This window comes from Bufo gargarizans, unplaced genomic scaffold, assembly GCF_014858855.1.
Source record: "Bufo gargarizans isolate SCDJY-AF-19 unplaced genomic scaffold, ASM1485885v1 original_scaffold_996_pilon, whole genome shotgun sequence".
NCBI classification, from domain to species: Eukaryota; Metazoa; Chordata; class Amphibia; order Anura; family Bufonidae; genus Bufo; species Bufo gargarizans.
The window spans coordinates 17,658-42,104 of record NW_025334787.1 but is presented as its reverse complement, the minus strand read 5'-3'; the positions used below and the strand labels follow the sequence as shown (position 1 = coordinate 42,104).

The 24,447-nt window shown below is 44.5% G+C and overlaps 1 pseudogene; it reads right to left on the bottom strand.

The window, feature by feature from the left end:
• Positions 1-15,192: 15,192 nt before the first annotated feature.
• Positions 15,193-18,081, bottom strand: LOC122924297 (annotated as a pseudogene).
• Between the last annotated feature and the right edge of the window lie 6,366 nt (positions 18,082-24,447).

The window sequence follows — 24,447 nt, the reverse complement described above, 5'->3', positions numbered from 1 at the left end:
TGTCCTTCTCACAGGTCCTAATCTGACGAATAACCTAGTTGGAGTGCTGATGAGGTTCAGAAAAGAGCTTGTTGCCATCACCGCTGACATTGAACAGATGTTCCACTGTTTCGTAGTCAGAGAGGACCACCGGAATTTCCTCAGGTTTCTGTGGTACAAGAATAATGACACCAACGCAGAGATGGCAGAATATCGAATGAGGGTACACGTATTTGGAAACAGCCCCTCACCTGCCGTGGCAACTTACGGCCTTTGGCGAACTGCATTAGAGGGAGAATCCGAGTACGGTAAAGACGCCAGAACTTTGTAGAAAAGGACTTCTAAGTAGACAATGGACTCAAATCACTACCGACTGAAGAAGCGGCTATCGATCTGCTCAAAAGGACTCAAAGTATGTTGTACCAAGCTAAACTTAGACTACACAAAATTGCTTCAAACAGCCTGGCCGTTATGAGGGCCTTCGAATCAGGCGATCATGCACCAGGATTCAAGGACATTAACTTGGGACTGGACAGTCCACCTGTGCAGAGGAGCTTGGGCCTCGGATGGGATCTCTCGGCTGACTCCTTCGGTTTTTCATCACCATACAAGGTAAATCTCTACTGAGACAGTTTTCTGAAACAGTCAAGGATTGGGATACCCCACCTCCCTCCGAGAAAGAGCAAAAATGGGAAGCCTGGAAGAGATCCTTGTGTGCCTTGAATGAGATCCACATCCCGAGATGCTATATTAAAACCTCACTTTCCTCTAGCATAAAGAAAGAACTCCACGTGTTCTCGGACGCCTCCACGGAGGCCATTGCAGCGGTTGCCTATCTGAAGGTGACAGAACCCAACAACCAAAATCACATTGGATTTGTCTTTGGTAAGGCTAAGTTAGCCCCCAAGCCTGATCATACTATTACCAGACTGGAACTTTGTGGGACTGTGTTGGCAGTGGAGATTGCGGATTTCACACAACAAGAACTGGGTGTCGACATAGCTGAAGTCCAGTATTACACGGACAATAAGGTCGTTTTAGGTTACATCCACAATCAGACCAAGCGATTTTATGTGTATGTTAGTAACTGCATAGAGAGAATCAGGAGGTCCTCCAAACCTGAACAATGGCACTATGTACCATCCGAACTTAATCCAGCAGATCACACCACTAGGCCTATGTCTATAGGTTCCTTTACTAACTCTACTTGGCTTACAGGTCCAGAGTTTCTGCTTGGAGAGGCGGATGAATGTGTACAGGAAGTTTTCAGCATCCAGGATCCGGATAATGATCCAGAAATCCGCGCTGAAGTTAGTGCATTAGTCACTGGAACTAAGCAAACAGCCAGCTTTGGTTGTCAGCGCTTTGAGCGTTTCTCCAGTTGGATGAGACTCGTCAGAACTATTGCAAGGTTAGTGCACATTGCAAGATGTTATCATAATACTCACCAAGATAAAGATTGTCATGGTTGGCATGCCTGCCATAAACCCTTCTCTGCTGAGAACATCTCTCATAGTGAGTATCTCATAATACATCACGTCCAGCAGGAAAATTTCAACATAGAATGGAAGTGCTTGTACAGCAAACAGCAGATTCCTTTAAAAAGTCCTCTTGCCAACTTAAATCAAGTTATCGACAGTTTTGGCTTGCTGAGAGTTGGTGGTCGTTTGAATCAAGCCCACCTGAGAATTGCAGAACAAAATCCTCTCATTATTCCCAGCAAACATCATATCACCGTCTTGCTAATCCGACACTACCACGAAATGGCCGAACACCAAGGCAGGCAAATTACTGAGGGCAAATTACGGTCTGCAGGCATTTGGATTATAGGTATGAAAAAACGTGTGGCCCAAGTACTGCATGAATGTGTGCACTGTCGTAAAGCAAGAGGAAAACAACTACACCAACAAATGGCCGACTTGCCTGCGGATAGACTATGTACAGAGCCGCCTTTCACCTATGTTGGCCTAGATGTCTTTGGGCCATGGATGGTGTCCGCACGCAGGACCCGCGGCGGTCACGCAAACAGTAAGTGTTGGGCTGTACTATTTACTTGCAGTGTGCGAGCAGTTAGATAGAATCTATAGACACATCCAGCCTTATTAATGCCTTAAGACGGTTCTTCGCAATGAGAGGACCAGTAAAACAATTGAGGTCTGACCAGGGAAGCAACTTCATCGGAGCCTGTAGAGAACTTAACAGCGACACCAAGTCCATTCAAGATCAGTTGGCGGAAAAAGGTTGCACCTGGATTTTCAATCCTCCTCATAGTTCCCACATGGGGGCTCCTGGGAGAGAATGATCGGCATCTCACGCAACATCTTAAATTCTATGTTGATGGATGTAAACTCGTCTAGACTCACACATGAGACTCTAGTCACCCTTCTCGCTGAAGTTTCGTCCATTATCAATTCGAGACCCCTTGTGCCAGTGTCCATGGATTCTGAAACACCAGCCATACTGACTCCGGCTATTCTACTTACCAAAAAAACTGAGAGTACGCTAATACCTAGTGGAGAATTTACTCATGCTAACATCTATCAAAAACACTGGAAACGTGTACAATACCTAACAGATTACTTCTGGAACAGGTGGCGAAAGGAGTACCTCAGTATTCTTCAAGGAAGAAGAAAATGGCAACACCACAAACCAAACTTGAAGGAAGGAGACCTCGTATTGATGAAAGAGCAACAAACCGAAAGGATTGACTGGCCTATCGGACTAATTTCAAAGGTTTTCCCTAGCAAAGATCGCAAGGTCCGGAACTCAATTCGCTCATCTCTAGTCTTGACCTCATCTTGCTCTAGATAGGTAGATACAAAACGCTTGGCTATATTCCCCAGCTTCCTGGTCTTCTCCGGGGCCGGACTCTCTGGATATTTTGCAAGCTCGTCCCTCCGATCAGTGGACACCATATTCTGGAAGAGCAGGGAAGAGTGAACACTCTACATGCTGTTACATCGGCTGGAACTTAGAGGGATTGTCTAGAATCTGGATACAAGGGATCCGTATTTGTTTTCAAGAAGCAGCTGCTCCCTTCTAGATGGTCATGTCTGGTATTTCATCCAAATTCACTTAAAAGTACAAAGCTGCAATATCAAACAAAAAGCACCAGGAGGCGCTGTTTCTGGAAAAACAAGGACGAGCCCCCTTTTCAACCCTTTTTGGATGAACCCTTTAAAAATGTTATTCAGTGCAGAAGACAAGTTTTATATTCATATTGTAGGACGCTTGGCCATCTCCATGGAAGGATCTAGTACAGATGTAGTGAAGGCCTCTGCTATGGGGCCCCTAGGGAGAGAGGGCCCAGCTCAGGGTGATTGCATTATGTGTGGATTTCTCCCACGCTCAGTAGTAATTGGCCCCGACAAGCACCGGGCCCTTCTGTCCCCAGTGGGTGGAGAGCTGGGGAGACAATGCAAAGTAAGGGGCACTGGCGTTATGGCTATGGGGCTTCTTCTCAGATATGTCCGCTCCTGCCCATCCCATGGGTACAACCTCCGAGGAGCAGGAACCGGGAGCGTCCATAAGGGGGATCCAGACACCAAACACTGCACCGAAGCCGAGCGGCCGGGTGGGGCTGAAGAATCGCGTAGTCGATATGTCCGATCACCTCTGCTTCATATCATAGGGATCAGTAATAATAATATTCTATAGCAGGGGAAAGGTGCTGGAATCACCGAGACTGTATCACACAGGGCAGGATTAGATACACGGCTCAGCAGACAGTATCACACAGGAGAGGATTAGATACACAGCTCAGCAGTCCGTATCACACAGGGCAGGATTAGATACACAGCTCAGCAGACAGTATCACACAGGAGAGGATTAGATACACAGCTCAGCAGACAGTATCACACAGGATAGGATTAGATACACAGCTCAGCAGACAGTATCACACAGAATAGGATTAGATACACAGCTCAGCAGACAGTATCACACAGGATAGGATTAGATACACAGCTCAGCAGACGGTATCACACAGGATAGGATTAGATACACAGCTCAGCAGACAGTATCATACATTATAGGATTAGATACACAGCTCAGCAGACGGTATCACACATGACAGGATTAGATACACAGCTCAGCAGGCAGTATCACACAGGATAGGATTAGATACACAGCTCAGCAGACAGTATTACACAGGATAGGATTAGATACACAGCTCAGCAGACAGTATTACACAGGATAGGATTAGATACACAGCTCAGCAGACAGTATCACACAGGATAGGATTAGATACACAGCTCAGCAGACAGTATCACACAGGATAGGATTAGATACACAGCTCAGCAGACAGTATCACACAGGACAGGATTAGATACACAGCTCAGCAGGCAGTATCACACAGGACAGGATTAGATACACAGCTCAGCAGACAGTATCACACAGGATAGGATTAGATACACAGCTCAGCAGGCAGTATCACACAGGGCAGGATTAGATACACAGCTCAGCAGGCAGTATCACACAGGATAGGATTAGATACACAGCTCAGCAGACAGTATCACATGGGATTAGATACACAGCTCAGCAGACAGTATCACACAGGACAGGATTAGATACACAGCTCAGCAGACTGTATCACACAGGGCAGGATTAGATACACAGCTCAGCAGACAGTATCACACAGGATAGGATTAGATACACAGCTCAGCAGACAGTATCACACAGGATAGGATTAGATACACAGCTCAGCAGACAGTATCACACAGGATAGGATTAGATACACAGCTCAGCAGACAGTATCATACATTATAGGATTAGATACACAGCTCAGCAGACAGTATCACACAGAATAGGATTAGATACACAGCTCAGCAGACAATATCACACAGGAGAGGATTAGATACACAGCTCAGCAGACGGTATCACACAGGATAGGATTAGATACACAGCTCAGCAGACAGTATCACACAGGATAGGATTAGATACACAGCTCAGCAGGCAGTATCACACAGGAGAGGATTAGATACACAGCTCAGCAGACAGTATCACACAGGGCAGGATTAGATACACAGCTCAGCAGACAGTATCACACAGGAGAGGATTAGATACAGAGCTCAGCAGATAGTATCACACAGGGCAGGATTAGATACACAGCTGAGCAGACAGTATCACACAGGAGAGGATTAGATACACAGCTCAGCAGACAGTATCACACAGGATAGGATTAGATACACAGCTCAGCAGACAGTATCACATGGGATTAGATACACAGCTCAGCAGACAGTATCACACAGGATAGGATTAGATACACGGCTCATCTCTTACCTGAGGCAGTTTAGTCAGTAACATATGACTCTGCCTTTAAGCCCTGATCTGTCAATTACCAGACACATTCTGAGGGATCATGGGAGTTGTAGTCCTCACCCACCAGTTCTTGCTCCCAGGAGTCAGCTGTACCTCATTTCCCAGTACAGGCACTGGTTTGCTCCCAGTAAGTATTTCCGGTTTCCCAGCTTTCCATGGATCCTGAATGGCACATACAACCCCCGGCCGCTCCCCGTTTACATGAGACGCATCGAAAGCCGCCCCCAGGACTAAAGGTCTTTTACAGGGAGCGATTATCCGGGATACGTGTTTGTAGAAATGCTCCTTCCTGATAATCTGCCTTCATGAAAGATGGCGGCTCATTCATCGGGTGATCGTCATTCTGCCGGCCCGGAAAATCATGGCTCCTGCGCAGGCGATCCTGGTGTATAAAGAGCGATCTGCTGCGCTGAGACAATGATTTTCTATGGGGAGAGGTAATCGCTGTATATGTCGCCTGTCCCCGGACCGCGGAGGGGATTGCGGTTCTGTAAAACGTCACTTACGCGGTTTACCGCCATTTAGCCGCGCAGTTATTGACCTGCGTTTATTAAACATTTATTTCACCTGTAAAAATCATGCGTCCGATAATCACAGCGACAGCGGTGAAACAATATGTGGTTCTGCACCAGCCCCGGAGGAGATGAGCAGAGGATGGGAGTGGTAGTGGCTCACAGAGGCAGTGACAGGAGGGCACACCCTTCTTCCCTTGGGGCACACCCTGATGTTGGGGCTCCTGCCTGATGGCGGTAGGGGGGCCCTTCATGTTGCTGGTTTGCAGTAAGGAAGGAGGAGGAGATGCAGCGGCCGGCGTACGGTGCAGGAGGGGGAAAACAAACCTCTTTTTGCTAAAGAGCAGAATGGGAGTTGTAGTACATCCAACAGAATCAAAACACAGTTCTGGATAACTCAGTGCAAAATCTACCCAGATAGAAATGTATGGATGTGAGTAACGATGGGGGTTGTAGTCTCTTTTCTCTCCTCCCAGAGTCTCTGGCGCCGTTCTGACAAAACATATAAAGGTGACGACAGCAGAAAACGGAGGTCACCAGATCGCCGTGTCACACACTGCATCTCACCATAGTCTCCGACCTCCGCTGCTCCAGCTGTCGTGTCACTACAACTCCCAGCATGCTCCGGTCACTTCTAGATTCACTTCAACAGCCGATCAAGTGTGCATGCTGGGAGTTGTAGTCCTATAACAGCTGGACTGTGGGACATCAGAATCTTCTTTAGAAATCCCAACCTGCTGGACGTACAGAGACCTCACCGGGCCCCACAGCCAGAATCTACACGGGGCCCCAATGCCTCATTCTTAGCGCCTCCCACTACCCGTTCCTGCAGTATATACAGTAGTGTACTGATATGTGAGGTACGAGGTATAAATTACAGCTCACACCTCACATATCAGTACATTGCTGTATATACTGTATATCTGTTGTAGAAAGGCACAAGGGACCATCATAGATGGAAGATATGTGTCACCGAGGTTCCTGGCCTCGGTGAAGTAGGAGCCGGTAGTGTAAATGTCCGCAGCAGTTGCTGATGGACACTTTGATAGTTAGCATAGCTGTGAAAAGCTAATCCGGGCCGGCTCTTACTGGGAGCAGCCAAAGTGCAGGGAGGGTTGGCTGTTCCCCATGGTCCAGGCCGGGTTTTGACGGGCTTACAAAAAGTCAGCCAGCAGGGTCAGCGGTGTGATTACCTGGCTGACGGTGGAGCTCTGTGTGGCTGTGTGTTTTGGAGCCGAGTGAAAACCAGTGGGTCTCTGCCGAGAGACAAAGGACAAAGCAAGGTTCCATCCACTCCGTGGGGAGTACGGTACTGTGCCCTAAAACCTCCTATGTGATTTTTCAGATTCAAGATTGAACTGTTTTTCTTTAAGTGTCGGCTGAAGTAAGCTGATCACTACCGCCGGTTGAGTTGTGGTTCGCCAACAATAAAAGACATTTATTACTTTGATTTCCACCACTAAAGGCTACTGGGTATTTATCTGAAGGCTACCACTTGGGAAATCCCTACACTGTACACACTGCATCTATTATACCTCGTACCTCACATATCAGTACACTGCTGTATATACTATATACCTGTACACAGTGCATCTATTATACCTCGTACCTCACATATCAGTACACTGCTGTATATACTATATATCTGTACACACTGCATCTATTATACCTCGCACCTCACATATCAGTACACTGCTGTATATACTATATATCTGTACACACTGCATCTATTATACCTCGTACCTCATATATCAGTACACTGCTGTATATACTATATATCTGTACACACTGCATCTATTATACCTCGTACCTCACATATCAGTACACTGCTGTATATACTATATATCTGTACACACTGCATCTATTATACCTCGTACCTCACATATCAGTACACTGCTGTATATACTATATATCTGTACACACTGCATCTATTATACCTCGTACCTCACATATCAGTACACTGCTGTATATACTATATATCTGTACACACTGCATCTATTATACCTCGTACCTCACATATCAGTACACTGCTGTATATACTATATACCTGTACACACTGCATCTATTATACCTCGTACCTCACATATCAGTACACTGCTGTATATACTATATATCAGTACACTGCTGTATATACTATATATCTGTACACACTGCATCTATTATACCTTGTACCTCACATATCAGTACACTGTTGTATATACTATATATCTGTACACACTGCATCTATTATACCTCGTACCTCATATATCAGTACACTGCTGTATATACTATATATCTGTACACACTGCATCTATTATACCTCGTACCTCATATATCAGTACACTGCTGTATATACTATATATCTGTACACACTGCATCTATTATACCTCGTACCTCACATATCAGTACACTGCTGTATATACTATATATCTGTACACACTGCATCTATTATACCTCGTACCTCACATATCAGTGCACTGCTGTATATACTATATACCTGTACACACTGCATCTATTATACCTCGTACCTCACATATCAGTACACTGCTGTATATACTATATATCTGTATACACTGCATCTATTATACCTCGTACCTCACATATCAGTACACTGCTGTATATACTATATATCTGTACACCGCATCTATTATACCTCGTACCTCACATATCAGTACACTGCTGTATATACTATATATCTGTACACACTGCATCTATTATACCTCGTACCTCACATATCAGTACACTGCTGTATATACTATATATCTGTACACTGCATCTATTATACCTCGTACCTCACATATCAGTACACTGCTGTATATACTATATATCTGTACACACTGCATCTATTATACCTCATACCTCGCATATCAGTACACTGCTGTATATACTATATATCTGTACACACTGCATCTATTATACCTCGTACCTCGCATATCAGTACACTGCTGGATATACTATATATCTGTACACACTGCATCTATTATACCTCTTACCTCACATATCAGTACACTGCTGTATATACTATATATCTGTACACTGCATCTATTATACCCCGTACCTCACATATCAGTACACTGCTGTATATACTATATATCTGTACACCGCATCTATTATACCTCGTACCTCACATATCAGTACACTGCTGTATATACTATATATCTGTACACCGCATCTATTATACCTCGTACCTCACATATCAGTACACTGCTGTATATACTATATATCTGTACACACTGCATCTATTATACCTCGTACCTCACATATCAGTACACTGCTGTATATACTATATATCTGTACACTGCATCTATTATACCTCGTACCTCACATATCAGTACACTGCTGTATATACTATATATCTGTACACACTGCATCTATTATACCTCGTACCTCACATATCAGTACACTGCTGTATATACTATATATCTGTACACACTGCATCTATTATACCTCGTACCTCACATATCAGTACACTGCTGTATATACTATATATCTGTACACACTGCATCTATTATACCTCGTACCTCACACACTGCTGTATATACTATATATCTGTACACACTGCATCTATTATACCTCGTACCTCACATATCAGTACACTGCTGTATATACTATATATCTGTACACACTGCATCTATTATACCTCGTACCTCACATATCAGTACACTGCTGTATATACTATATACCTTACACACTGCATCTATTATACCTCGTACCTCACTATCAGTACACGGCTGTATATACTATATATCCTGTACACACTGCATCTATTATACCTCGTACCTCACATATCAGTACACTGCTGTATATACTATATACCTGTACACACTGCATCTATTATACCTCGTACCTCACATATCAGTACACTGCTGTATATACTATATATCTGTACACACTGCATCTATTATACCTCGTACCTCACATATCAGTACACTGCTGTATATACTATATATCTGTACACACTGCATCTATTATACCTCGTACCTCACATATCAGTACACTGCTGTATATACTATATATCTGTACACACTGCATCTATTATACCTCGTACCTCACATATCAGTACACTGCTGTATATACTATATATCTGTACACACTGCATCTATTATACCTCGTACCTCACATATCAGTACACTGCTGTATATACTATATATCTGTACACACTGCATCTATTATACCTCGTACCTCACATATCAGTACACTGCTGTATATACTATATATCTGTACACACTGCATCTATTATACCTCGTACCTCACATATCAGTACACTGCTGTATATACTATATATCTGTACACACTGCATCTATTATACCTCGTACCTCACATATCAGTACACTGCTGTATATACTATATATCTGTACACACTGCATCTATTATACCTCGTACCTCACATATCAGTACACTGCTGTATATACTATATATCTGTACACACTGCATCTATTATACCTCGTACCTCACATATCAGTACACTGCTGTATATACTATATATCTGTACACACTGCATCTATTATACCTCGTACCTCACATATCAGTACACTGCTGTATATACTATATATCTGTACACACTGCATCTATTATACCTCGTACCTCACATATCAGTACACTGCTGTATATACTATATATCTGTACACACTGCATCTATTATACCTCGTACCTCACATATCAGTACACTGCTGTATATACTATATATCTGTACACACTGCATCTATTATACCTCGTACCTCACATATCAGTACACTGCTGTATATACTATATATCTGTACACACTGCATCTATTATACCTCGTACCTCACATATCAGTACACTGCTGTATATACTATATATCTGTACACACTGCATCTATTATACCTCGTACCTCACATATCAGTACACTGCTGTATATACTATATATCTGTACACACTGCATCTATTATACCTCGTACCTCACATATCAGTACACTGCTGTATATACTATATATCTGTACACACTGCATCTATTATACCTCGTACCTCACATATCAGTACACTGCTGTATATACTATATATCTGTACACACTGCATCTATTATACCTCGTACCTCACATATCAGTACACTGCTGTATATACTATATATCTGTACACACTGCATCTATTATACCTCGTACCTCACATATCAGTACACTGCTGTATATACTATATATCTGTACACACTGCATCTATTATACCTCGTACCTCACATATCAGTACACTGCTGTATATACTATATATCTGTACACACTGCATCTATTATACCTCGTACCTCACATATCAGTACACTGCTGTATATACTATATATCTGTACACACTGCATCTATTATACCTCGTACCTCACATATCAGTACACTGCTGTATATACTATATATCTGTACACACTGCATCTATTATACCTCGTACCTCACATATCAGTACACTGCTGTATATACTATATATCTGTACACTGCATCTATTATACCTCGTACCTCACATATCAGTACACTGCTGTATATACTATATATCTGTACACACTGCATCTATTATACCTCGTACCTCACATATCAGTACACTGCTGTATATACTATATATCTGTACACACTGCATCTATTATACCTCGTACCTCACATATCAGTACACTGCTGTATATACTATATATCTGTACACACTGCATCTATTATACCTCGTACCTCACATATCAGTACACTGCTGTATATACTATATATCTGTACACACTGCATCTATTATACCTCGTACCTCACATATCAGTACACTGCTGTATATACTATATATCTGTACACACTGCATCTATTATACCTCGTACCTCACATATCAGTACACTGCTGTATATACTATATATCTGTACACACTGCATCTATTATACCTCGTACCTCACATATCAGTACACTGCTGTATATACTATATATCTGTACACACTGCATCTATTATACCTCGTACCTCACATATCAGTACACTGCTGTATATACTATATATCTGTACACTTGCAATCTATTATACCTCGTACCTCCACCTATCAGTACACTGCTGTATTATATAATACTGTAACACTGATCTATATACCTAGTACCTTAAATATAAGTACATTGGGTAATTATATATCTGTACACACTGCATATATTATACCCAGACTCACATAGCAGTACACTGCTGTATATACTATTATCTGTAACTGCATCTATTATACCTCGTACCTCACATATCTAGTTACACTGCTGTATATACTATATATCTGTACCCACTGCCATCTATTATACCTCGTACCTCACATATCCGTCCACTGACTGATTATACTTATAATACTCTGTCACCACTGCATCTATTATACTCGCTAACCTCACATATCAGTACACTGCTGTATATACTAATATATCTGTCCACACTGCACTCTATATACCCTGTAACCTCAATTATTCAGTACACTGCTGATATATATATATCTGTACACACTGCATCTATTATACCTCGTACCTCACATATCCCAGTACACTGCTGTATATACTATATATCCTGTACACACTGCATCTATTATACCTCTACTCACATATCAGTACACTGCTGTATATACTATATATCTGTACACACTGCATCTATTATACCTCGTACCTCACATATCAGTACACTGCTGTATATACTATATATCTGTACACACTGCATCTATTATACCTCAGTACCTCACATATCAGTACACTGCTGTATATACTATATATCTGTACACACTGCATCTATTATACCTCGTACCTCACATATCAGTACACTGCTGTATATACTATATATCTGTACACACTGCATCTATTATACCTCGTACCTCACATATCAGTACACTGCTGTATATACTATATATCTGTACACACTGCATCTATTATACCTCGTACCTCACATATCAGTACACTGCTGTATATACTATATCTGTACACACTGCATCTATTATACCTCGTACCTCACATATCAGTACACTGCTGTATATACTATATATCTGTACACACTGCATCTATTATACCTCGTACCTCACATATCAGTACACTGCTGTATATACTATATATCTGTACACACTGCATCTATTATACCTCATACCTCACATATCAGTACACTGCTGTATATACTATATATCTGTACACACTGCATCTATTATACCTCGTACCTCACATATCAGTACACTGCTGTATATACTATATATCTGTACACACTGCATCTATTATACCTCGTACCTCACATATCAGTACACTGCTGTATATACTATATATCTGTACACACTGCATCTATTATACCTCGTACCTCACATATCAGTACACTGCTGTATATACTATATATCTGTACACACTGCATCTATTATACCTCGTACCTCACATATCAGTACACTGCTGTATATACTATATATCTGTACACACTGCATCTATTATACCTCGTACCTCACATATCAGTACACTGCTGTATATACTATATATCTGTACACACTGCATCTATTATACCTCGTACCTCACATATCAGTACACTGCTGTATATACTATATATCTGTACACACCTGCATCTATTATACCTCGTACCTCACATATCAGTACACTGCTGTATATACTATATATCTGTACACACTGCATCTATTATACCTCGTACCTCACATATCAGTACACTGCTGTATATACTATATATCTGTACACACCGCATCTATTATACCTCGTACCTCACATATCAGTACACTGCTGTATATACTATATATCTGTACACACTGCATCTATTATACCCCGTACCTCATATCAGTACACTGCTGTATATACTATATATCTGTAGACACTGCATCTATTATACCTCGTACCTCACATATCAGTACACTGCTGTATATACTATATATATCTGTACACACTGCATCTATTATACCTCGTACCTCACATATCAGTACACTGCTGTATATACTATATACCTGTACACACTGCATCTATTATACCTCGTACCTCACATATCAGTACACTGCTGTATATACTATATATCTGTACACTGCATCTATTATACCTCATACCTCATATATCAGCACACTGCTGTATATACTGTATATATTGTGTCTCTTCAAATTTCCATAGACAATATCACAAAGCAGAACTTCATACACTGCTCAATACACAGACATACAGCTCTGCTCCATACACTGCTCAACTACACAGACATACAGCTCTGCTGCATACACTGCTCATCTACACAGACATACAGCTCTGCTCCATACACTGCTCATCTACACAGACATACAGCTCTGCTACATACACTGCTCAACTACACAGACATACAGCTCTGCTGCATACACTGCTCAACTACACAGACATACAGCTCTGCTCCATACACTGCTCAACTACACAGACATACAGCTCTGCTCCATACACTGCTCAACTACACAGACATACAGCTCTGCTCCATACACTGCTCAACTACACAGACATACAGCTCTGCTACATACACTGCTCAACTACACAGACATACAGCTCTGCTGCATACACTGCTCAACTACACAGACATACAGCTCTGCTCCATACACTGCTCAACTACACAGACATACAGCTCTGCTGCATACACTGCTCAACTACACAGACATACGGCTCTGCTGCATACACTGCTCAACTACACAGACATACAGCTCTGCTGCATACACTGCTCAACTACACAGACATACAACTCTGCTGCATACACTGCTCAGCTACACAGACATACAACTCTGCTGCATACACCGCTCAGCTACACAGACATACAGCTCTGCTCCATACAGGAAGTAACGGCAGGTAAAGCGTATTCCTAATACTTTTCCGCAGGACGACAAACAGAAAAAACGAAAAATGAAAATGAGAAGCACAAAATAAAACCCTCCAGGGAAGAAAAGCGTCAGTTACACTGAGAGGCGCCAGGAACCTCGTGCCTCCAGGACATGAGGCGGTCGCTGCGCAGCTGCTCTACAATCATTCAGTGACACAGAGAGGGAAGTATTAGAAAGCCGCACCCCGAGCCACATACACCGCCATATAATGCTGCTAACAACAGAATGTGCATGAAAACCGTACGGTATTAATCACTAGACATGGCGAAGTGCGGCCGACAGTAACGTAGCGCGGGCGCCGTCCGACATGCTGCGCCGCAGGGAAGGCGACCATTACAGGGGATAGTTAGAAAAGCTCTGAGTCCAGGCGGAGAGCACAACAATGGGAGCTCTATAGGCGGCACAATACGGAGCGCGCGGTATGTTCTCACACTAACAATGTATAGAGTTGGGACCAAGACACCTCGTCGTGTAGACGTCGCCTTACACTGAGCGCGTGCGACCAGCTCAGCGCGACCGGCCAAAAATAAGGACAAGAACAGCAGGTGGTGCTGTACAGATCCAGTGTATTGCAGAACTCACTACCTGCGGTTATAACAGACATGATGGCGGAGGAGACCACTGACACCCAGATGATAGGACCGACAACTCTGATGGACAGAAGTAGTCAGACATTTATTCCATAAAAAGGGAAAAAACACAACAAATGCCGCGTATAGTGCGGAAAGAAGCGCCACATTGTCACATCTCTACAGAAATAGGAAAAGCTGATTAATAATTATATGTTCCCCAAATGTGTCCCAGAAACATAAAGAAGCCCCTACAGCGACCTCAGTGGAGGACGGGGAAGGGTTAATGATGCCCCCATGAGGTACGTGCACTCGGCGGTGTATCTCCGCTCCAGGATCCACACCTGTTACCTGCAGATCCTGACACGGATTTCCCCAGATCTCCCCCTCTGCATTGTAAAGGGAGAAATCCGCACGGACAATCCACCGGCCGCAGATCTCCGGATCCGCTCCGCAGGTCACTCCTGACGCAGGAAACTTCCGCTCCGTGTAGATGAGATACTGGGAATCCCATCTGCTTAGGCGGTATTATTTCACTCTGGAAAACCAGCAGGTAATACGCACCGTGCGCTTGTACCCGAAGGCCATCTGCGCACGTTGCGGAATACGCTCAGTCTTTCCAGGCGAATTCCCATGTGGAAAAACCGTAAGGAATTACAGCAAAGTGTATGAGATTACCCCGATCACGTACACTTCGCCGATTATTTCCGTGCGGATTCCCAGATCTGCGGCCCGTCAGTTATGTTTGTGGTTTTAGCTGCGGATTTCACCCTTTTCAGTGGAAAACCGCATCTTATCCGCACCAAAAGCCGTAATCACACATTGCAGGTACTGGTGCGGATACGCTGCGGGTCTGATGTGCGTTCACCCGAACTCGTGTGCAGACGACGTAACTTTTTATTTGTCTCAAGCATCGATTCTGGATCTGATCTCCAAGGAATATAAAATAATCGTACAGTAACCCCCCCCCCCCCCCCCCATAGAGCCGCCATATACATTGTGTGATCGGAGGCTCCGCCCATACAGCGCTATATAGTGACTTATAGGCGGAGATTATAACGGGGACGCATCGGCCTCAGCTTATTATTCTAACAGAGGCTCCATCCCGCACATAGAAGAGAACATGTAGGGGTTGAGAGAAGGAGGCGGTGAAGGTGTGTAAGTGTCTGATGGGGTCACACAGCTGATAGAAGGACAGACGCCCGGCCTCATAGTCTAAGAAGACCCCAAGTCTAGGACATGTTGTATCTACACTGAGGGGGGATGTGATTGAGTTGTGACACACTCCACATCCTGCACCAGACATAACCAGACACCAAGATTTATCATTATCTCCAATACAAGACTCATCTCCTTCCCTTTCTATACTGGGATAGGACAGTCCGATGACACATATTCCTTTCTGGTCCCACTCTACCTCCCAGTAATGTCTTCCTGAGGAGAGGCCACATCTGCTTAACACCTGGGCATAATTCAGGAACCTTCCCGGTGATTCTGATCTGTTCTGTTCTTCTTCTGTTCTTGTTGCTGTTTTCAGATCTTCTGATATCTTCACATATTCATTAGCAGTGTCCTCATCCAGCAATATGTCTGGAACATGGAGCCCGAGCTCTGATGTGACATTGGTGACAATATCCCTCATAGATCGGTGTAAGGTCAGTGACATCAGAACCTCATCCAGATCATCCTCAGACCTGCCCTCTCCACCATCTCCCCCTGTGTCCTCATAATCTCCATGACCACATACTGTAATGTCACCTTCTTGTAGGAGTCTTATTGGGTCGGTAACATGACACATCTCCTCCACGTGACGCATCTTCCTGGACAGCTCGCCCTCCTCTATATCCAGCTTCTTGATCAGATCAGATATCTGGGACACAATCTTCTCCTCCTGCCTGGAGATCTCGCTCAGCGCTTTCTTTTCTGCCATTTCCAGTTGCTCCTTAATGTCCATAAATAACTTCCTGACGTTCTTCCTCTTATCAGAGGCCTTCTCCTGGATATTCCTCTGACGATCCTGCAGATTCTGAAGTTTAGTCTGAATTTCTGCTTTTTGTGGGTTTAGTTCCTCCAGATATTTCCTCAGCTTCTCTTTCTCCTTCTCAGAGGCCACGTCCAGTAGCTCCACGTCATGTCCCTTGTGTCCTCCGGCCACCCAGCAGGACACACAGATACAGGCGGCGTCCATCAGGACAATAGTATTTCAGCACCTCCTTGTGTGTGGAGCATTTTCTTTCCTTCAGGTAACGACACAGTAGGTTCAATCAAGTACTGTTGATCCACTGACTTGTTATGGGCTCCGAGATGTTCATGGCACATGGAGGTCTCACACTGCAGACATGTCCTCACAGCCGGTACAGGAGACTTAGTACAGTAAGTACAGAAGATCCCGGTCTCCTCCATATCAGGCTGAGCAGATAAGAAACGCTCCACTATGTTCCCCAGCTTCCTGTTCTTCTCCAGGGCCGGACGCCCCGGATATTCTGCTCTGCAGTCAGGACAGGAATACACTCCAGCTGCCTCCTGCGCATCCAGCGCACTCACGATACACGAGCGGCAGAAGTAGTGTCCACATCTCAGGGACACTGGGTCTGTATAGAGGCTCAGGCAGATGGAGCAGTCCAGCTCGGCCCTCAGATCAGCAGAAGCCATTGTGGTACGGAGGAGCAGGAACCGAAAGTGGAAAAGTCTCTTCTCATAAGAGGGCGGAGAGCTCCTGTAGAAGAATTAACCCCTGCAGCTCAGAGATTGCATTCCATTGAGAAAAAAGCAGAAAACCCACTAAACGTCAGTACAAAAAAATAGAAGAGTCCGTCAGAAATGTTGGGGAGAGTAAAGCAAACTTCACCTCTGTCTCCTCCAGTCAGGACAATGAGACATGTGGAGTATTACAGGTGACCCCTGTAGGAGGTTGATGATGGGCTCCATCCTGAGGAGCAGCGAGGGCAATCTTCTCAGGAATCAAGCTGAATGTATTATTTTTTCCCCCCATCATTTTTTTTATTAAAGGGAACCTGTCATCGGGATTTTGGGTATAGAGCTGAGGACATGGGTTGCTAGATGGCCGCTAGCACATCCGCAATACCCAGTCCCCATAGCTCTGTGTGCTTTTATTGTGTAAAAAAAAAAAAAATATTTAATACATATGTAAATTAACGTGAGATGAGTCCTGTATGTGAGATGAGTCCTGTATGTGAGATGAGTCCGGGACAGGAGTCATCTCCGGTTAATTTGCATATGTATCAAATCTTTTTTTTTTTTACACAATAAATGCACACAGAGCTATGGGGATGTCACGGATGGTGTAACAGAAAACAAGAAGTTACAAATAAGGATCCGACTGGCTTGATCCGAAACTAAAGAACAAAAGGGTGACCCCTATTTACGCCCTGAAACTCTCCCTGTCTTCTCAGCCCATGCAAAGATCTCTATGATAGAAATTTGCATGCCCTCGTGCCTCGACTGTATGATACCTGAACACCCTATAATAGTGAGGGGACACGACCACCGGCTCCCTACACTTAATACGGAGGGAGTCAGGGTCACCTAGGATCAAGCAAACAGGAAAACACAAATCATTGAACACTTATCTGTAGAAGCATCAGTTGTAGCATCCAGCATGCACACACTCCAGGAAGTTGGATAAACCGCAAAGTGAGGCAGTATGGGAGGGGATTTAAAGGGATGCAATCAGTGCAACTAGATGACAGCTGAGAGAGGGAAACAAGATGACAAAATGAAAGCAAAACAAAAGAACCTCAAGCAGGAGGTTCTGAAGAGCATCTGTCAGAGCTTCTCAGATGTCTGGCGGTGACAGTACCCCTCCTTCTATGAGTGGACTCCGGACACTCAGAGCCCACCTTCTCAGGATGGGACCTATGGAAAGCCCTGATGAGACAAGTGGCCTTAATGTCCGTCACTGGGACCCACATCCTCTCCTCAGGACCATATCCCTCCCAATGAACGAGGTACTGGAGAGAACCGCGGACAACACGAGAATCCACAATCCTATAGACCTGAAATTCAAGATTACCATTAACCACAATCAGAGGAGGAGGCAAAGAGGAGGGTACAATGGGTTGGACATAAAGTTTTAATAGGGACTTATGAAAATCATTATGGATCTTCCAAGTCTGAGGAAGATCAAGACGGTAGGCAACAGGATTGATGACGGACAAGATTTTGTAAGGCCCAATAAACTTAGGACCCAACTTCCAAGAGGGAACCTTCAATTTGATATTCTTAGTAGACAACCACACCAGATCACCAACATTCAGGTCCGGACCAGGCACACGTCTCTTATCCGCCACACTCTTATATCTCTCACTCATGCTCTTTAGATTATCCTGAATCTTTTGCCAAATAGATGACAAAGACAAGGAGAATCTCTCCTCATCAGGTAAACCAGAAGACCCCTCTCCAGAGAATGTCCCAAACTGCGGATGAAACTCATATGCACCAAAAATGGTGACTTATCAGAGGACTCCTGACGGTTATTTAAAGCAAACTCAGCAAGGGAGAAAAAAGAACACCAATCCTCCTGATTCTCCGCCACAAAACAGTGCAGATATGTCTCCAGATTCTGATTGACGCGCTCTGTCTGGCCATTCGACTGCGGGTGGAAAGCAGAAGAGAATGACAACCGAACCCCCAAGCGAGAACAGAAAGCCTTCCAGAATCTGGAAACAAACTGCGTGCCCCTATCAGAGACTATGTCTGAAGGAATACCATGCAATTTGACAATGTGATCAATAAATGCCTGCGCCAGCGTCTTAGCATTGGGCAACCCAGGAAAAGGAATGAAATGCGCCATTTTTCTAAAACGGTCCACCACCACCAGAATCACAGTCTTCCCCGAGGAACGAGGCAGGTCCGTAATAAAGTCTATGGACAGATGTGTCCAAGAACGGGAAGGAATGGGTAACGGAAAAAGAGGACCTGATGGCCGTGAATGAGAAACTTTGGCACGAGCACAGGTCTCGCAGGCTGCCACAAAACCCTCAACCGACTTACGAAGCGCCGGCCACCAGAATCTCTGAGCGATGAGATCCACTGTGGCTCTACCCCCCGGGTGCCCAGCAAGGACAGTATCGTGGTGCTCCTTAAAAACCTTGTGTCTTAAAGCGAGAGGCACAAACAACCTCCCAGGAGGACAAAGATCAGGAGCCTCTGCCTGGGCTGCCTGAACCTCTGCCTCCAATTCAGGATAAAGAGCAGAGACCACCACACCTTCAGCCAAAATGGGACCCGGGTCTTCAAAATTCCCACCTCCCGGAAAACAACGTGACAGGGCATCCGCCTTCACATTCTTAACCCCAGGGCGGAACGTGACAACAAAATTAAACCTTGAAAAGAACAAAGACCATCTGGCCTGTCTCGGGTTCAGACGCTTGGCTGACTCCAAGTAGGCCAGATTCTTATGGTCGGTAAACACGGTAATAGGGTGTCTGGCTCCCTCTAGCCAATGGCGCCATTCCTCAAAAGCTAACTTGATGGCCAACAACTCCCTATCTCCCACATTGTAATTTCTCTCTGCGGAGGAGAGTTTCTTCGAGAAAAAGGCACACGGTCGCCATTTGGCAGGAGAGGGACCCTGAGACAAGACCGCACCCACACCCACCTCAGTAGCGTCCACCTCAACTATGAAGGGCAGAGAGATATCAGGTTGTACCAAGATGGGAGCGGAAAGCAAAACTCTCCTTGATACTAGAAAAGGCCTTACGCGCCTCTACCGGCCAGGAGGAAAAATCTACCCCCTTTCTAGTCATATCAGTGAGTGGTTTAACAACAGAGGAATAATTCAAAATAAACTTCCTGTAATAATTGGCAAAACCCAAAAAACGCATCAGCGCCTTCTGATTCTCAGGAAGCTCCCACTCAAGCACAGCGCGGACCTTTTCGGGGTCCATGCGAAAACCAGAAGTGGAGAGAAGAAATCCCAGAAATTGAATTTCTGGAACTGCAAACACACATTTTTCCAGTTTAGCGTACAATTTATTCTCCCGCAGGATGAGCAAGACCTGACGTAGGTTGTCCTTATGAGTTTTGAAATCAGGAGAAAAAATCTAAATGTCATCTAGATACACTAGTACAAAGTTCCCCATTAAATGATAAAAAATGCTGTTCACAAAATGCTGAAAGACGGCTGGAGCATTCATCAAACCAAAAGGCATAACCAAATTCTCAAAATGGCCCTCAGGTGTATTGAAGGCCGTCTTCCATTCGTCTCCTTCTCTGACCCTGACCAGGTTGTATGCCCCTCTTAGATCCAACTTGGAAAAAACTTTAGCCCCAACAATCTGGTTAAACAGGTTCGGGATCAGAGGAAGCGGATAAGGGTCACGAATTGTGATACTGTTCAGCTCCCTGAAATCCAGACATGGTCTTAAAGAACCATCTTTTTTCTTAACAAAGAAAAAACCAGCGGCAACAGGTGACTTCGAGGGTCATATGTGTCCCTTTCTCAGACTCTCAGAGATATAAGCACGCATAGCGACCCTTTCAGGTTGGGAGAGATTGTATAAACGAGATTTAGGCAGCTTGGCGCCTGGGATGAGATTAATAGGGCAATCGTACTCCCTGTGAGGGGGCAACTCCTGAACACCACTCTCAGAAAACACATCCGAAAATTCAGAGAGAAAAGATGGTACAGTCTTAGTAGAAACCTCTGAAAGAGACGTCGAGAGGCAATTCTCTCTGCAAAAGTCACTCCAACCATTTATTTGCCTCGCTTGCCAATCAGTGGTGGGGTTATGTTTAGTGAGCCAGGGTAGCCCCAACACTGGAGGAGTAGGCAACCCGCTTAGGACGAAACATGACACATCCTCAACATGAGTATCACTCACAATCAAACGGATATTGTGAACTATGCCCTTTAACGATTTCTGAGAAAGTGGAATGGAATCAATAGCAAAAACAGGTATATCCTTTCCCAAAGTGCATACCTGGAAACCATGAGTTATAGCAAATTGATTATCAATGAGATTGACAGCTGCTCCACTATCTACAAAAATCTCACAAAAAATGTTCTTGCTCTCTAGAGCCACCCTGGCAGGTAGGACAAAACGGGAACTACAAGCAAACGGAAAACCTTCAATTTCCGCATCAACCTTGCCAATAGTAACAGATGGAACGTTTTTAGAGGATTTTTTTTCTTTTTGTTTCTTTATTACTCTCAAAAAACTGCCTGAATCTCCTAGAGGGACAAACTTTTGCCAAATAATTTATACCTCCACAACAGAAACAAACCTTCCTATGAGAGCTGAATCTTCTATTGTCAGAGGCAAGCAAACCCAGCTGCATGGGCTCCTGCTCAGAGGGGATTGAGAGAGACTGAGACCCCTGCGCACTGAATGAGACCGCCGCACTGTCCTTGGACTGAGTATGACAGGAAGGAGTAATCTCTCCTCTCTCTCTAAGACGCCTGTCAATACGAACGGCCCGAGACATGGCAGAGTCCAAGGAGGTAGGTCTCTCATGAAAGGCAAATGCATCTTTCAATCCCTCTGAAAGACCATGGCAAAATTGACTTCAGAGTGCAGCATCATTCCAACCAGTATCAGCTGCCCATCTCCGAAATTCTGAACAGTATATCTCTGCGGACTGTTTACCCTGGCATAAAAGACGTAGTCTAGACTCAGCCAGAGCAATACGATCCGGATCATCATATATCTGACCCAGGGTTAAAAAAAATTAATCCACTGAACGGAGGGGCCGTGCCCCCACCGGCAGCAAAAAGGCCCAAGACTGAGCGTTATCCCTGAGCAGTGAGATGATGATCCCCACCCTCCGCTCCTCATCACCAGAGAAATGGGGAAGTAGGCGAAAATGGAGTTTGCAAGTCTCTCTCAAACGAACAAAATTCTCACTACCCCCGGAGAACGTATTCGGGAACGAGATTTTAGGCTCAGAACAAATTCCATGAACGCAAGCCGAAACGGTCACCTCAAACTGAGAGAGTCTTACAGAGATCTGCTACCTCTAATGAAAGACCCTGCATGTGGTCAATCAAGGTTGAAACCGGATTCATGCTTAAGATGGTTTTGGCGGTTTATAATGTCACGGGTGGTGTAACAGAAAACAAGAAGTTACAAATAAGGATCCGACTGGCTTGATCCGAAACAAAGGAACAAAAGGGTGACCCCTATTTAAGCCCTGAAACTCTCCCTGTCTTAGCCCATGCAAAGATCTCTATGATACAAAATTGCATGCCCTCGTGCCTCAACTGTATGACACCTGAACACCCTATAATAGTGAGGGGACACGACCACCGGCTCCCTACACATAATACGGAGGGAGTCAGGGTCACCTAGGATCAAGCAAACAGGAAAACACAAATCAATGAACAGACTTATCTGTAGAAGGCTCAGTTGTAGCATCCAGCATGTACACACTCCAGGAAGTTGTATAAACCGCAAAGTGATGCAGTATGGGAGGGGATTTAAAGGGATGCAATCAGTGCAACTAGATGACAGCTGAGAGAGGGAAACGAGGTGACAAAACGAAAGCAAAACAAAAGAACCTCAAGCAGGAGGTTCTGAAGAACGTCTGTCAGAGCTTCTCAGATGTCTGGCGGTGACAGGGGACTCGGTATTGCGGATGTGCTAGCGGCCATCTAGCAACCCATTGTCACGAGGGTGTCAAGAGCCACGTCTGACTCTGTTATACCCGGGGTCAGGAAGTCGCAGCGGGTGGCTGCGCGCTCGATGTCTAAAGATCACGTTGTTTCTTAGTGATTGTTTTCTGTGTTTGCCTTGCAATCCTTTTTGTCTCACTCAGGGATCCGTAGCTTCTCCTCCTCAGCTGTTTCTTGTCTGCCACTCCCAACCTTCTTATATTCTTCTCTCACACTTCTCTAGTTGCCAGTTATAGAGCTTCCTGCCTGGACTTCTATACTGACCCACTGGAGCTGTGAATCCTGGTTGTTGTTCCAGAGTGCTACCCTCCGGATCCCTGTTGGGCTTTTTGTTGTCTCCTGTTGTCGCCCACCTGGGATTATATGTTTAGTCTGTATTGTCTGTCCTCCCCTTGGTGTTTTCCTTTAGAGCTAGTGGTGCGGACTAGTGTATCCACCGCCCTGTTTACTATCTAGGGCTCATCTTAGGGAAAGCCAGGGTTTTAGGCACGTGATCGGCGTACGGGTGAGGAACCCGTCTAGGGACGTCAGGGCAGCCAGGTGCCAGCCGCAAGGTGAGTCAGGGGTCACCACCTTCCCTCTCCCTTGGGCAGGGCCTTCCTCTTTCCCTCCCTCTGTGTCACGTATGTGATAGTCACGCCGATCGTGATACCCATGTCCTCAGCTCTATACCCAAAATCCCGG